The sequence below is a fragment of the Corapipo altera genome, unplaced genomic scaffold (assembly GCF_003945725.1).
Source record: "Corapipo altera isolate COAL_440 unplaced genomic scaffold, ASM394572v1 61411, whole genome shotgun sequence".
Classification (NCBI taxonomy): domain Eukaryota; kingdom Metazoa; phylum Chordata; class Aves; order Passeriformes; family Pipridae; genus Corapipo; species Corapipo altera.
Genome location: NW_020884875.1, coordinates 30,624,158 through 30,637,446, shown reverse-complemented (window position 1 = coordinate 30,637,446; position 13,289 = coordinate 30,624,158). Strand labels below are relative to the sequence as shown.

Below are 13,289 nucleotides of genomic sequence, written 5' to 3'. Positions count from 1 at the left end.
CCCATGTGTTTTACCTTTTCCTGATTCTCTCACCCAGAGAGAGTGAAGAGGGGGTAGTGAACAAACAGCTGTGTGGTGTTTAGCTACCTGCTTTGTTAAATCACAGCAACAACTAGTCAACTTTGATTAATACTCAGTGGATACTAACAAGGGACAAGAGTAAGGTAAAATATGGGACTTCTGCAAGAAGATTTAGCTATACATTCAAACAAAGAGAAGTGACAAACAGGATCATCACTTTTTTTCAAGTAGGAGGAAACAGGTCTGTATCAAGTAGAGAGAGAGAGATGCTTTTAATCAGCATGAAAAGGATACCTGAGCTCTGGTAAATTAGGTTACCTAGTGATAATGAGCAAAAGTGGAAAGGATAATAAATCAAGCAGAGTTCAAGCAACACTCTCTAGATCAGATTGCAGCTTGGGGAGGACAAGAACAAACTGAATTTTGATGAGGGACATTTTTGTAGCGTGCAAGAAACCAGGCTGTAAAGCTTCTAGGATACCACTGAATTCTAACTGCACTGGTAACTAAGAGAAATCCAGACAGCCATTTGTAGGTAATACCCTTAATAAGACATGAAAAAGAGATAAGACAGTGGCATATATTGAGAGATTTATACTACCTGTCCATCCTTTTTGATTACTCATCACCTTCTCAGATTAAAGGAAAAACTTTCATTGTCACCATAAATGACCACCTTACAAGTATTTATTCTGCCATTTATACACCCTGAAGCAACCCTGCACCTTTGGAACAGTTCCCTTCATCTCCTTGAAACTCCTTGTGGAGTTAAGTCTGACCTGGTGTCACTGACAGACACGGGATGAGGAGCGTAATCCCGAGTCAACCTCATTAATGTTCATGTCTCAGTCTGCAGCCTCAAATCCTCCACATCAGCAAGGATACAGGTACCTAAGCATAAAAACCTCCAAGCGCTACAGAGAACTGTTAATAACCTTCTGTAAAGTCTATAACAAAGGTCTATTACTTTCTAAGGTGGAAAACCTCAACACTTTCTCTTCACCCATAGGAAGTACCAAGATTTGAATGCTATTATTCTTTTGTGTTGGAGACCTTTTTTGAGTGTTTTTATACATCCCCATTGCTCTGATAATTCAATTTAAGGACATTTTTTTCCCATCAACATTACCAATAGTCCTCTAATATCTATCCCTCAGCTGAAAAACAGAATGTGAGATAAAGAGCAGAAGGATTTATTAATTTACTTATTTGGAATGTTATTTAATTATTTAAATATTTTGGAACATATTTTTCCCAGGAGAAAAGTGGTCTTTTCCAAATTGCCTACAAGTTAATCAAATATTGAACAACTAAGAAGATCAGCTACAGTTTAAATAATGAATAAGCCCATTTTTAAAAATTTACCCCTTTGCAGAAGCCTTTGTAAAAATTTACAGTAGTCTATGATGCAGATAGTTCAGAAGTAACTCTGTATAAATAACCATGAGAATGCTTGGAAGAGCTTTCATTGTATTTTCAGCAGGTTTCCTGCTCTGCCATCTTTGAGAAGAATTAAACTAACTCAATGTTGGTTTATATAAAGTTTTTATGATTATACAGCTGAAGCAAATTTAGAGGAATGGTTTATGATTTGACAGAAAATCAAGATGTGAAAAGGTCCTTGCATGATGATGTTTATCAACTTCTCTGCAAGAGAAGATTGCATTTCATCTTTATTTCTCCTGAAACCTCAGAGCCTGCAGCAGACACACAGTGCTTTTAGCGTCTGACCTTACCCAAAAATCATGAATTACTATTATCTTTAGCAGCTGCAGAGAAGAAAGGATGCATATCTGGCTATTATTTAATTTCTTCAAACCCACCAAGGAAAATTTTCAGGCTTCAGGAAACAGCTCAGCAGTAGAATTCAAGAAAAAGAAACTCCCCCTTTCAATGTGCAACTTTTTCCCACCTCTTCCAACACTACTCTGAAATCTTAGTCCCTATTTTTCTGACATTGTGTTGAGGCTGAAAAAAGAAGGAGAATAGAAAGGAACTAAAAGTTCATATTGAGTTTCCCATGTAAGTATTGCACACAGGAAACACTAAATTCTCTCTTTCTTGGTTGACTGAACCTTTAGAAGCACATGTGCACATTTGGTTTGTGAAACCAGCTATGATATAGGAAAAGAATCAGAATATGTGTGTGATCCTCAATGGCAATGGCATCAAGTCAAGAAAGGGGAAAAATAACATAATTTTTTTCTCTTTCTGCTGTACTTATCTCTTCACAACAAAGTTTATTCAGAATTTTAGGAAATGCGGGGAAGGATTAGCAATCACAGTCTCTTAAGGCTGATAAATTCTGCAACAGTTTTCTTGGGGGAAGAAAGCACAGAAATGTTGTATACAGTCTAGCCAGTTATGACAGACAAAGTGAATGAAAAATATTTTTTTTACCTTTTATTTCTTGGGGGTTTTTTTTGTTTGTTCGTTTGGTTGGTTGATTGGGTTTTGGGTGGTTTTTTTTCCTGCTCTACTTTCTGCCCGATTTTGATTTAAGTTCCTGACCCTTCCTTCCTGCTTCAGGAAGGAAAGATATCAATCAAGCTAGAATTTAACAGCTTAAAATATGTACTCATGGCAAAAGGTAACTAAGAATATAAGGAAAGAATATGTGTTTTTGTGAAAAGTAATTCATTAAGGGAACCAGTTGCTTATATTAGAGAATTTGATTATTTATAATCGGACAAAATTAGAGAGAAAACATAGGCTGAATATTATGGCAAAATAGCAGAGTTTAGATGGAATTATTTTTATTCCACTCTAATTTTTACTGCTTTTGCTGAAGTTACTATAGTTTTTATTCCAATATCAACAGATAAATAATAATCAGGAAAGTAATTGTAGCTTATCTTCTAAATATTCGAGCTCTTTATTCTGTCATTCTTTCTTTGAGTTGTATGTAGGCCTTCCACTGCTGTCCAAAGAGGCTGAAATCATACACCAATAGAGCAGTTTCTGCTTTTCCAGGACTGTAATATTTTAGTCCATTTGAGGTATGTGCTCCCTGTCTCTGTCTCCCCTTCTAAACAGTGCTGACTCAAGGACCTGTGTTATTGAAGTTTCAGTGTTTTCAAGACTCTCTGAACTCTGAGCTATTCTTTCCTTATCTCTCTGCTGGTTCCCCATTCCTCCAAAAGGATTTCTTTTCCTGAATTTTTCACATTGAACTAATTCTTTGAGCTTTTTCCTCAAGCAGCTCAAGAGAAACTGGGGCTCACAGAGAGTTGTTTATTTGCAGAGGATGAACTTGAGGACAGGGTCATGCTGGGATGTTGTTAATCTTTTTCTAGGTATTTGTTCTTGTGTTGGTTGTCAATACATAAAATATTTCTAGCTCTGAAGAGTTTTTAGATTGAGAGGTTTAGTGAACCCTCTTTTGTTCACATTTTAAAAGTAATGCCATAAAAATAGGAGAACGAAACTAAGCTGGAAATGAAGGCCTAATACAATTAGCATGTTGATAAATCTGTTGGTCATACTTTTAACTCTGAAGGTTTTAGATTTTTTGATTTGAGGCCCATGGAACAGCTCATAAGAAATTAGATATTATATTTGTTGTAATTTATATTTGTTGATGTACATCTCTAAAAAAAGGTGATTGCCATTTCCAGAATGCTTTTATTATGTTCTTTGTTTCACCACTTAAAGAACTTATCTGGAAATTAAAGAGTTTAATATAGTGTGATATGTTATGATTTACATGCCCCTGGCAGGTTAAATGATATTTACCTTGTCAAGCCTGTGAAAAACCTGCATCTCAATTCACAGTACAGGCAAATGTTGACAACTGTTTAAATTCATTAGGCAGTACTGTCCACCAGAAGAGTCATGAGTTGAAAACAAGCGGAAACACAGATAACAAACACCAATTTGTTAACAGTTTTCCCTGTAAATAAACATTTTAAAAAAAATTTTTACAGTACTCTTTTCGCAAAATAATTTGGAATCTACTTTATGAGTTTATAGTTATGTTTTGTCAGGAGTTTTTGCATTTTTACTACCTCTTTAATGAATTATTTAAAAGAAATTTTTTGTTTTATAAAGAATGTAGGTAAAGTATTTGCTGAAAATTAGAACCTGACCTTGTAGTACTGTAAGTTTAATAATGAGATTAGGCTCTTAGTTCACTGTTCTTCTGTCTAATCTGTAGTTTAAATTCAAAGATTTTACAGGATTTACCTATTAACAACCAAGTAACTAGGAATATGACTCTAAACAGGCGTAAGATAATTTTGTTACCCAAAATATTCCAAACTTTGGCCAAAAAAAAGCCAATTTTCTTGAGGCTAGCAGTTATTTTTCAGGGATTTCCAAGAAAGAACTTCAGGCAAGCGTGTGATCAAGTTTCCCAACCCTTCCACTGCAGGTTGGAAATTTACAAGATGGACTGTAGATGACTTCTCTTGGCATCCATCCTTGTGGCTCAACACTTTGCAAGATCTATGCAGCCAACAGCACGAGGTGTCCCATTAATATAATTTTAATTGGGATAATTAATGATGTAGAATGCTTTTCACGCTGTACTCATGATTAGGCAGTGATGCAGAAGTTTTTCTCGAAGGCAAGTGTGAAATGGGTAGTGCTGTTTCACAGATGAGACAGTTTGGCAGTTGTTTATTTCAGAATCCCTTGGCAAGTGTCTTTCCCTCACTCTAGTGAGCAGGACAGAGCAAGAGAAGAAAGCAAAAGGAATCAGAGAAAATAAGACAGTGACCAATATACAAGGACTTGCACTTCTTTTTTTAGGTTTTCTGGTGTTTCCTTTCATCCCCTCCAATCCTTTCATTTTGCCCCTTGGTCTATCCCCAACTCTAGTTTTGTTCCTCCATAGACGTCTCTGTCTTCCCTTCCTGTAGTTAAACTTTTCTGTTTCTTAGAATATATTATCTGAGTCTCTTATATGATCTGATTCATCACATCTACTTTCATTTCAGGAAAGCATTTCCAGAGGATTCATTGTAATCTGCCTTTCAGTGGCAATAACAGATGTCTGGCAATAGTGATTGTGAGGGATTAAACCACACTCAGTTAAGAAAGCCTTGAAAAAATTAAACTGCTAAACACTACTGAGTCTGTGCTGAGTATTTACAAGCTATTTTTTAATTTATTTCATTTTCCCAAGCTGTTACTGAATTGACAGAATATATTTGAATAACAAGAGTCTCACTAAAAGAAAATTTCTTTGAAACACAAACATAACGTTCTGAAGCCAAGGGATTTAAACTGTAGCACAAAGCAAGTGTGAGTTCCCCAGGTCATTTGTAGATGAAAAATAGAGTATATTATATTATGATGGCAGATACAAAGATAGGCAAATTTCCAATTCAATCACTTAAAGTTAAAAGCTTGTAAACCAGTGGTAAAAAGGTCTAAAACAGAGCTACAGAATTATTTAATAAAAAAAAGCTTTGTAACTAATAACATGACAAAATCTAATTTTTTATTAAAACCAAAACCACCAATGTCCTGAAGTTCGGAAACCAAACTACTTTCAAATCTTTAAACCTGGAATAATTTTTTGCATTATATAAACTTATTTTTTGAGATACCACCAAGCTAAAGACCGCTATTGCCAGCTTATTTATTGAAAACTATATCAAAGTATATCAGCTGGAAATGTTCAAATGGAAAGTGTGTTTTCCCCAAAAATTATATTTTTGGGAACTTGAGAAATTTTCATTTGTAAAAACAAATAAAAATAGGACATACCAGAACTGCAGAAACATTTTTTTACAACTTTTATGAACCTGATTTTCCTTTTTATTTGTTTGAAGATATATTGGTTTGGGACATATCTTACATCATAAATTGCTACACATTTTAGTGAAGTTCGTTTACTCCGATCCAGGAAACAGATCCAGAACCAGATCCTGATTGACATAGTTTCCTCACTGAACATTTTAATTTTGGATTGAAAGTAGATTACTTAAGCCCAGCTCTTCCTAAAAGTACCAGGAAATTAGCTTTCAAAAAATAAATAGTTGCCTGTCATTGTGGTTTATATTTCAAGTGTATAATCTCTTAAGCAACATGATCATGCACAATCCAAGACACTATGGATGTTAAATTATGTAAATAGGTTGTATGTGAATATTCTGAGCCCTAATAAAGCAGGAAAGGTGCTTTGTAAGGGAGGGGCCTGAGGAGACCAACTAGCCATGGATGTGTCTGGGGTGTAAACCTCTGAACTGCAATGATATCCAGGCTGGAGAGTTTTCCTCTCAGTGGAGATCTTTAAAGGTTCCTCTCCTACCCATTAACTGCACAGAAGCAAGAGCATTTATTTCACATAGGCTGCTTCATTCCATACATAAAAGGTTTATGTTGCTAATGTAGAAAGGAGGGGATGTAGAGGATAAAAGTTAAAAAGTTGCAATTTCTTTTTGTTTTTTAAACAGTCAGATTCGTGGTTTTTGGAAGTGGATTCTTGTTTATAGCAAAGTATGTACTAGTAATGAAAACCATCCTTCCCTGTGCAATCCCTGCCTTCCCTCCCTCCCTCCCTACTCCCAGCACAGGGAAAGGCACACCAAGATAACTTGTGTCTCCTTGTGTTGTTCCTTAGACAGGCAAACTATTAAAAAGATATGTCATCTTTGTCTGAATGAATTTTGTAATAGGTCCCTGAAATGAGAGCAAAACCTGTCTTCCTAATGGGACTGCAAAAATAATGGCTCTGCAGGTGGGCTAACACACATTCAGGGTATAACTAGCACTAGAAGTGTGTAAAGGCATGCGGAGGCTGATTGCTACTCCTTGTACTCATTCACAAGATGAATTGGTGAATTAAAATCTCATTACCTGTGTTACATTGTGTAGCCTTGTTACATGTAATTATCAAAGTCAATTTGCTGCTGTAACTTGATGACCAAGTCTGAGGAGAGCTTCTTCAAAATGGAAGTACACTTTAACATCACGAGATTCCAGATAATAAACAAGGTATAATTTTCCAGTGTTGTCATGATATTGGTTTTAATTATAATGTTTGTCCTTTTTCATGCTGGTGTGCAGCCATAAGTCAAAACTTGCCTTCACAGAATTGAAGACAAAGTGGGCGTTAATGTTTCCATTTTTGTGTTAGCTCAAAATCTCATTTAAGACACGTAATTCCGTTAGTGAGTGATCCAAGATAAAAGAATGGGAAGCAGAAGTAATATTTGAAATCTGATTTTCATTTACATTAACTCTGAGAGCCCTTATGAATAGTAGCAGGAAGGACTCTGTCTTTCTTAAAACTGGCACTTGAACCTTTTCTTTAAACTCTAGGGCATCCGTGTTGGTGTGAAAGTAGTGTTAGGTCTGAATTCAGAACAAGACTAGAGAAAAAAGTACTTTTGCACCATCATAACTGTCTTCTGAATGCAAGGTTTGGAGAATGAAAGGCATTATTATGATCAGAAATGCATAAATTGAGGAGAATCTTATCCTAACTCAATATCCTTCAGAATAATAACCTTTAGAATTACCTCCCTTTAAATCTAAAGAAAAAGTAATATTGCCAGAACTATTGTAACAAAAGCTAGAAACCTTGCAGAGCACATCTTCATATATTTCTCACAAAAGTGTTTTGTGCCTTTTGTTTAGGTTTTTTTTTTTTTTTTTTTAATCAGCAAGGAGCTGTTAGAATTTAGGAAAAGTCTTATATTCAGGTATAAAACAGGGCTCCAAGAGAGCTGGAGAGCTGGAGAGGCAATTTTTACAAGGGCATGGAGTGACAGGACAAGAGAGGAGTGGTTTCACACTGACAGAGGGCAGGGTTAGGCGGAATATTAAAGAAAAAATTGTTCCCTGTGAGAGTGGTGAGGCTCTGGCACAAGTTGTCCAGAGAAGCTGTGGCTGCCCCATCCCTGCAAGTGTCCAAGGCTGGGTTGGATGGGGCTTGGAGCAACCTGGGATAGTTGAAGGGAGTGGAACAAGATGGTCTTTAAGGCACCTTCCACCAAACCATTGAGATTCTGAATAATAATAAACAAGGAACTTGCTTGATCTTGCAAGGTCAGTGCTGTTCCTTTCTTGGCAGCTGGAGAAACCAGTGGGCAGGTGAAGCAACTTACAATCCAGGTAAGCAATGACTGTTCAGTCTGCTGCCCCTGGACAACAGCCTCCCAGCCCGAACCTGACTTGGACCAACTGTTTTGGATATAACTGGCACACTGTTTGCATTTAGAGAAGTCATGTTGTCAGTGTTGCATTCATCACTTTTTAAAGGGCTTTGTGAAAGCTTGACTGTGAAAGGTAAATGTGTAAAAAGTTCCTTTTAATTTTTTTCCTGCTACACCTTCATTACGAATTACTGAAGCACAAAGGAGGACAGTAAGACTGACACTGATAACTACCCCTGTTAAATGTTAGTGGAGATAATTATCTTGTCTTTGTCACTCCAGTCTGTAGTTTAATTTGCAGTGCAGGAGCTGGAGACAAATCTATGGACTATAGCAGCTATTTAAGTACTAAATTCTTCAACCTTCATTCCAAATGAAGACTGCTTTACTTTTCAGACATACTACTACAGATTTCACTAGAGCTACTGGGTTTTGTACCTCTGCCTGACGCATTCCATCTGCTGTTCTTCTGAACACCAGTCAGTCTCTGCGTTTGCTTCAAAAATCAGTGTAATTTTGAAAATTATTTTTTACCAAATTGTTTTAGAAGATTATTTTGATTTTTGATTTAGTATGGGAACAAGATATGTATATGTGTAACTAAGTAATCGCCTTGTCTTGACATGCAACAAACAAAGCAAGGTCTATTAAATCTGAATAAAAGCACTAACTCTTTGCAAAGAGCCCACTGAAATCATGTGTATGATCCAGAAAAGGGACCACTGCTTCTCCAACTGCCACTTGAATTATTAGATTCAAATTACTCATTCTGTAAGTATTTTATGGTCTTTGTGACAGTAGCACAAAGTTATCATTTCAACTTATACCTGTAATTAAATTGTTTATGGACATATTGTCATAACATACTATTATTAACTGTAGTTTCCAGTTAAAATTAGTATGACTTTATTTTAGTCATTTAGCACACACATGTTGCACTTTTTCCGGAGGAGAAAAATGTGAAATGTTTTGCAATGAATTTACTAACAATGATTGCAAAAATAACTGTACTAATATTGAATTACAACACTCACATTTTACATCATTAACCAGTCTTTTCTACTGTAAAATTGAGGTAGAAGAATGATGTTATGCAATTTCAGCAATATCCTTTTATTGTAACCAGACTACCTGCTACTGCATTGTTTATGAAGTGACGAGCCTTGCACTGAAGGGAAATTTACATATGATAAAGCACCCTAGGAACTGTTTCTTACCTAGTGAGAACAAAGTGGTAGAGGAATAAAAGGAAAAGCTTTTTGCTGATGTTTCACCCAGATACTATTGCAGGAGTGTTACCTCATTTCGTTCACTGGAATTCATAATTTAACTCAGACTGAGTAGGATGTAAACTAGACCTTTTTTTTTCCTATGAGGTAAATGTGTCTCAGGAGTCATTTGCTCTGAGATATCTAGATACCTCTCATTCCTCCCAAGCCATTGAGTTTGTAGGCATTTCCTCTAGTAGCCAAGTCATTGGCCAAAGATTAAACAAAAATGTGGCCTCACTTTCATATTTGTCAACAGATCAATGCAGTATCAATTGAGATATATATGTATATGTAGGCGTGCAGAGGGTCAGGGCAGTTCTTGATGGACACAATCTCCACCCTAGGGGTTGTGCAATTGCTTGGATTTGGCCATTCAAATGTCAGCACTGCAAGAGCCCAGTGGTTCAACCTGCTGTGCACATCTGATGGTCAATGACTTGTGAGAGATGACCTGTCATTTTACTCCCTGTGATCCATCTCTTCTCTGTACTTCTGCTTTGTTTTAAATACTTCAGGTTTTATCTTCAGTACTTCTGTCACCTTGCACATAATTTTCAGATTCCAAAGCCATAGAGACATTCATGGAATGAATAGTAAATAGGTGTATAATATCGAGGGTAAATAAGATTGTATTTGAAACACACTCCTGTAAGACGTGATTTCAGTGCTCATGTCATCAGACTGCTCTGACATAAATTGAGTGTGACTCATAAATTGACCTGGGCTCCCCAAAACCGTTTTGTGGAAACAATATGCCTATTGCATTCCATCAGTTCCTCTATAATAAAAGGTGAAACAGATTTGATTGTTTAAAATAACAACAGAACCAATGCGTCAGTGTCATTACTGTGTGTGTCTCTAGTTGACATAGAGATACACACTAAATTCTGAATAGCCAATGTTAATTCTACCAGATAAAAGTCGAAGCTTAAATGGTGACATTCAATTTGTAATATGCATACCAGAAGTATCCTCCAAAGTTATTACTGGAGTTGTCATCCAGCTTTTCCTTCTGATGCCCTGGCTGATCACTTCCCTCCAAAAGATGCTTTATAAAGCACCATTATTTAGATTTACTTTGCTAACATACTTTGTCACTGTATGGAAGCGTGTATGTGTAATAATATTGCACAGAAGCCTCAAACCAGAATTTTAATAATTATGAATTTAGAGAGTTCCTAGTTCTTATAGTTCAGCAGTAAATCTCTGACATGAATACCAAATAACAACAAATAAGGCACTGCTGTGGTTGCAGAAGTGCTTGACTAAAGGCCTAACTGAATTTTATAGCTAATATTAGAATTTTTATCATATAGTTTCATATCTCTTTTATGCTTGTCTAGAGCATGGTATTGTTCTGACAACACTGATATTATTCCTTGTTAGATAATTATTCAATTATTACACTATGCACAGCATAATGGCTCAAACTGTAAACACAGAGAGTAAAGCAGGATCTGCTTTACATTCCTATTAATGGAACTTTGGTTTTCAGAACATAAATGTTTAAAGCAATTTGTCTTTGTTTAAAGCAATTTGTCTTCTGTATTAGTAACCACTGAAATACAGTCTTAAAAATCTACAAACTGAGTGAGGAACTGCTACATGTCTCATTTTCTTTTGTTGTTCATTTGCAAGGATGATGATGAGTTTATTTGATGTTGATGACGGAAAAGCCCTACTGAGATTTGTTTCAGCGTAATTCCTGACAGGGCTTCTGCTGTGTGCCCTTGTCAAAATAATAACTGCAGCTGAAGTGTGCTCATCCAGAGTGAACTTGTAGATTTTCAACAGTGCATGGAAAATTGAATTTTCTCGTCCCAAAGGTAAGAATCTGCTCCAACTGAGGCCAAGTTTCTGCTGTTTGGTGTGGGAATGGAAAGAGGAGCTGGAATCCTTGGCAAGAGGGGGCTGTTTGTTTCTGGTGCTTCCAGCAGAGCAGCAGCACAAACTGCTAGAAGAATAACAATAAAATAAAATAAAATAATATAAAAATTAACAACAGCATTGATAATAATAACAAAAATGATGATTATGATAATAATAATAATAACAATAACAATAAAATTCATCCTGTTTTCATGAACTGTGTGTGACCAATGTAGAGAAGTTGTGCCTGCAGGAACCATTTCCAAAGAACATCCTGAACAGATCATCACTTCGCTGCCCAATCCCAAAAGCGTGGATGCACAGGAATGAATAAATGTTGCATCCATGAGAAGGAGAGAGGATATTTTCTTGGACAATTGCAGGAACTAGGGCAATTTTTTAACTCTGAATTTTCATGTGTTGATGACCTACTTTGATTTAAATTCTAGATCCACCAGAAAAAATGAAGCAAATGGAAGCCAAAGAAATACTGGGAATAACTCTACTAAGGAAGAAAAAAACCACAGCACCACTATAAAAACTCAACTACCAACAAAACAAAGCCTAAAGCCCTGCCTAAAACCTATTTGTTTGTGTTTAATTGCCTTTGTTTCTTTTTTTTTATTATTTCTGTCATATGGGAGCAGAAATGAACTATTAGTCTTGGAGACGGTGGCTTTTTGATCTGCACTATCTTTCAAAAATTATAAACAGTAACTTAAGTCAAACCGAGCACTGTAGACCAAACTCCAAAAGGTGCCAAAATGTAAGGAATTGAATAGCTGCAGGCAGGATTTTCTTGTTTTTAATTAAATTGCGAACAATGGAATTCAAGATACTATTATTTCAAATAATCTTATTAACTAGGGAAAGAAGATATTGCCAGCTTGCACAAATTTCTTGCTTCTTGTCATATAGATACTTGAGGGAGGAGAATGCAAAGGAGAGGAGAATGACTTTTCATAATGTTAGTGCCCATATTTTAATGTAGATTTTTGGCTGATTGGAATTAGAATAGCCAGCAGACAAACACTTTGTTCAATAATCTATACTAACTACATCTTTTTTTTTTTTTTTCTGAAATTACCCTTCTAACATTTCACTTTGTTTCATTTCAGAATGCAAAGCCGAAGAGAAATTTCAAGAATGGAAGGAATCTTGAAGGCCAACGACCAAACAATCATTAGCTGTGCTGACACTATTGTGGGATGCTGACTTGCACTATCAGAGACTTGGACTTGCAGAAAATATGAATCTGGATTTATCCTTAGGAGGATATTTAAGAGCTTTTCATTTTAAATCCTGAATTTTAACTTGTAGCACCCTGAATAGAACATCCATTTTTTGGATGTAAGAGCATCCAATTTTTTTATTGTAGGTCAGAATAATACAAAAAAAAAGAAGTGTCCACCCATATATAATTTCATTTATACCAGAGAAATGAAGCAGACCTAATCTTAAGTTTTGTTTTTTTGAGATGGAGATAAATAACTCACTCTCCCAGAAACACAGTCAAAAAAAGACATATATTATCAGATCAAAATAAATTCTAAAAAAAATTTGTATTGCCCTCAATTGAAGAAAGTACCTCCTTTTAAAGCACCTATTTATTTAAAGGTTAGAATTAAATTACAAATAAATGCTTTTCTACAGTGAAACAAACAAAACCACTCAATGTCACAGAATGATTTTAAATTACTTTAGAGGCAAGGGCCAGCTAAACCAGAAATATGACAGGTAAACCACAAAAGAAATCTCAAATAATACCTTTAGTAATAAATTATATGTGGCTCATTTGACATTTTTTCCTCCTTCAGCATGTTTCAATAAGACATTTATAAGACCTCTAGAGCTGTGGGTGTTTAACAGAGACCAGGAAACATAGGCTTTGGTGTTTTTATTGCTTGGCTTTTGTCCCATTACAGGAGCTTTAAAAGGGATTAATATAACTTTTAAAGAGTCACCTTCTAGGCTGACAGGCAGAAACATTAACTTTCCTCAGAAAAAAACTGTTGATTTT

General features: G+C 35.7%; 1 long non-coding RNA gene across 1 annotated transcript; it reads left to right on the top strand.

Annotated features, from left to right (window-relative positions):
* The first annotated feature begins 2,918 nt into the window (after positions 1-2,918).
* Positions 2,919-5,140, top strand: LOC113943530. The gene is made up of 3 exons (XR_003526364.1): positions 2,919-3,020; positions 4,394-4,488; positions 4,962-5,140. It is a non-coding gene; the product is annotated as an uncharacterized LOC113943530 (long non-coding RNA).
* The last annotated feature ends 8,149 nt before the right edge of the window (positions 5,141-13,289 follow it).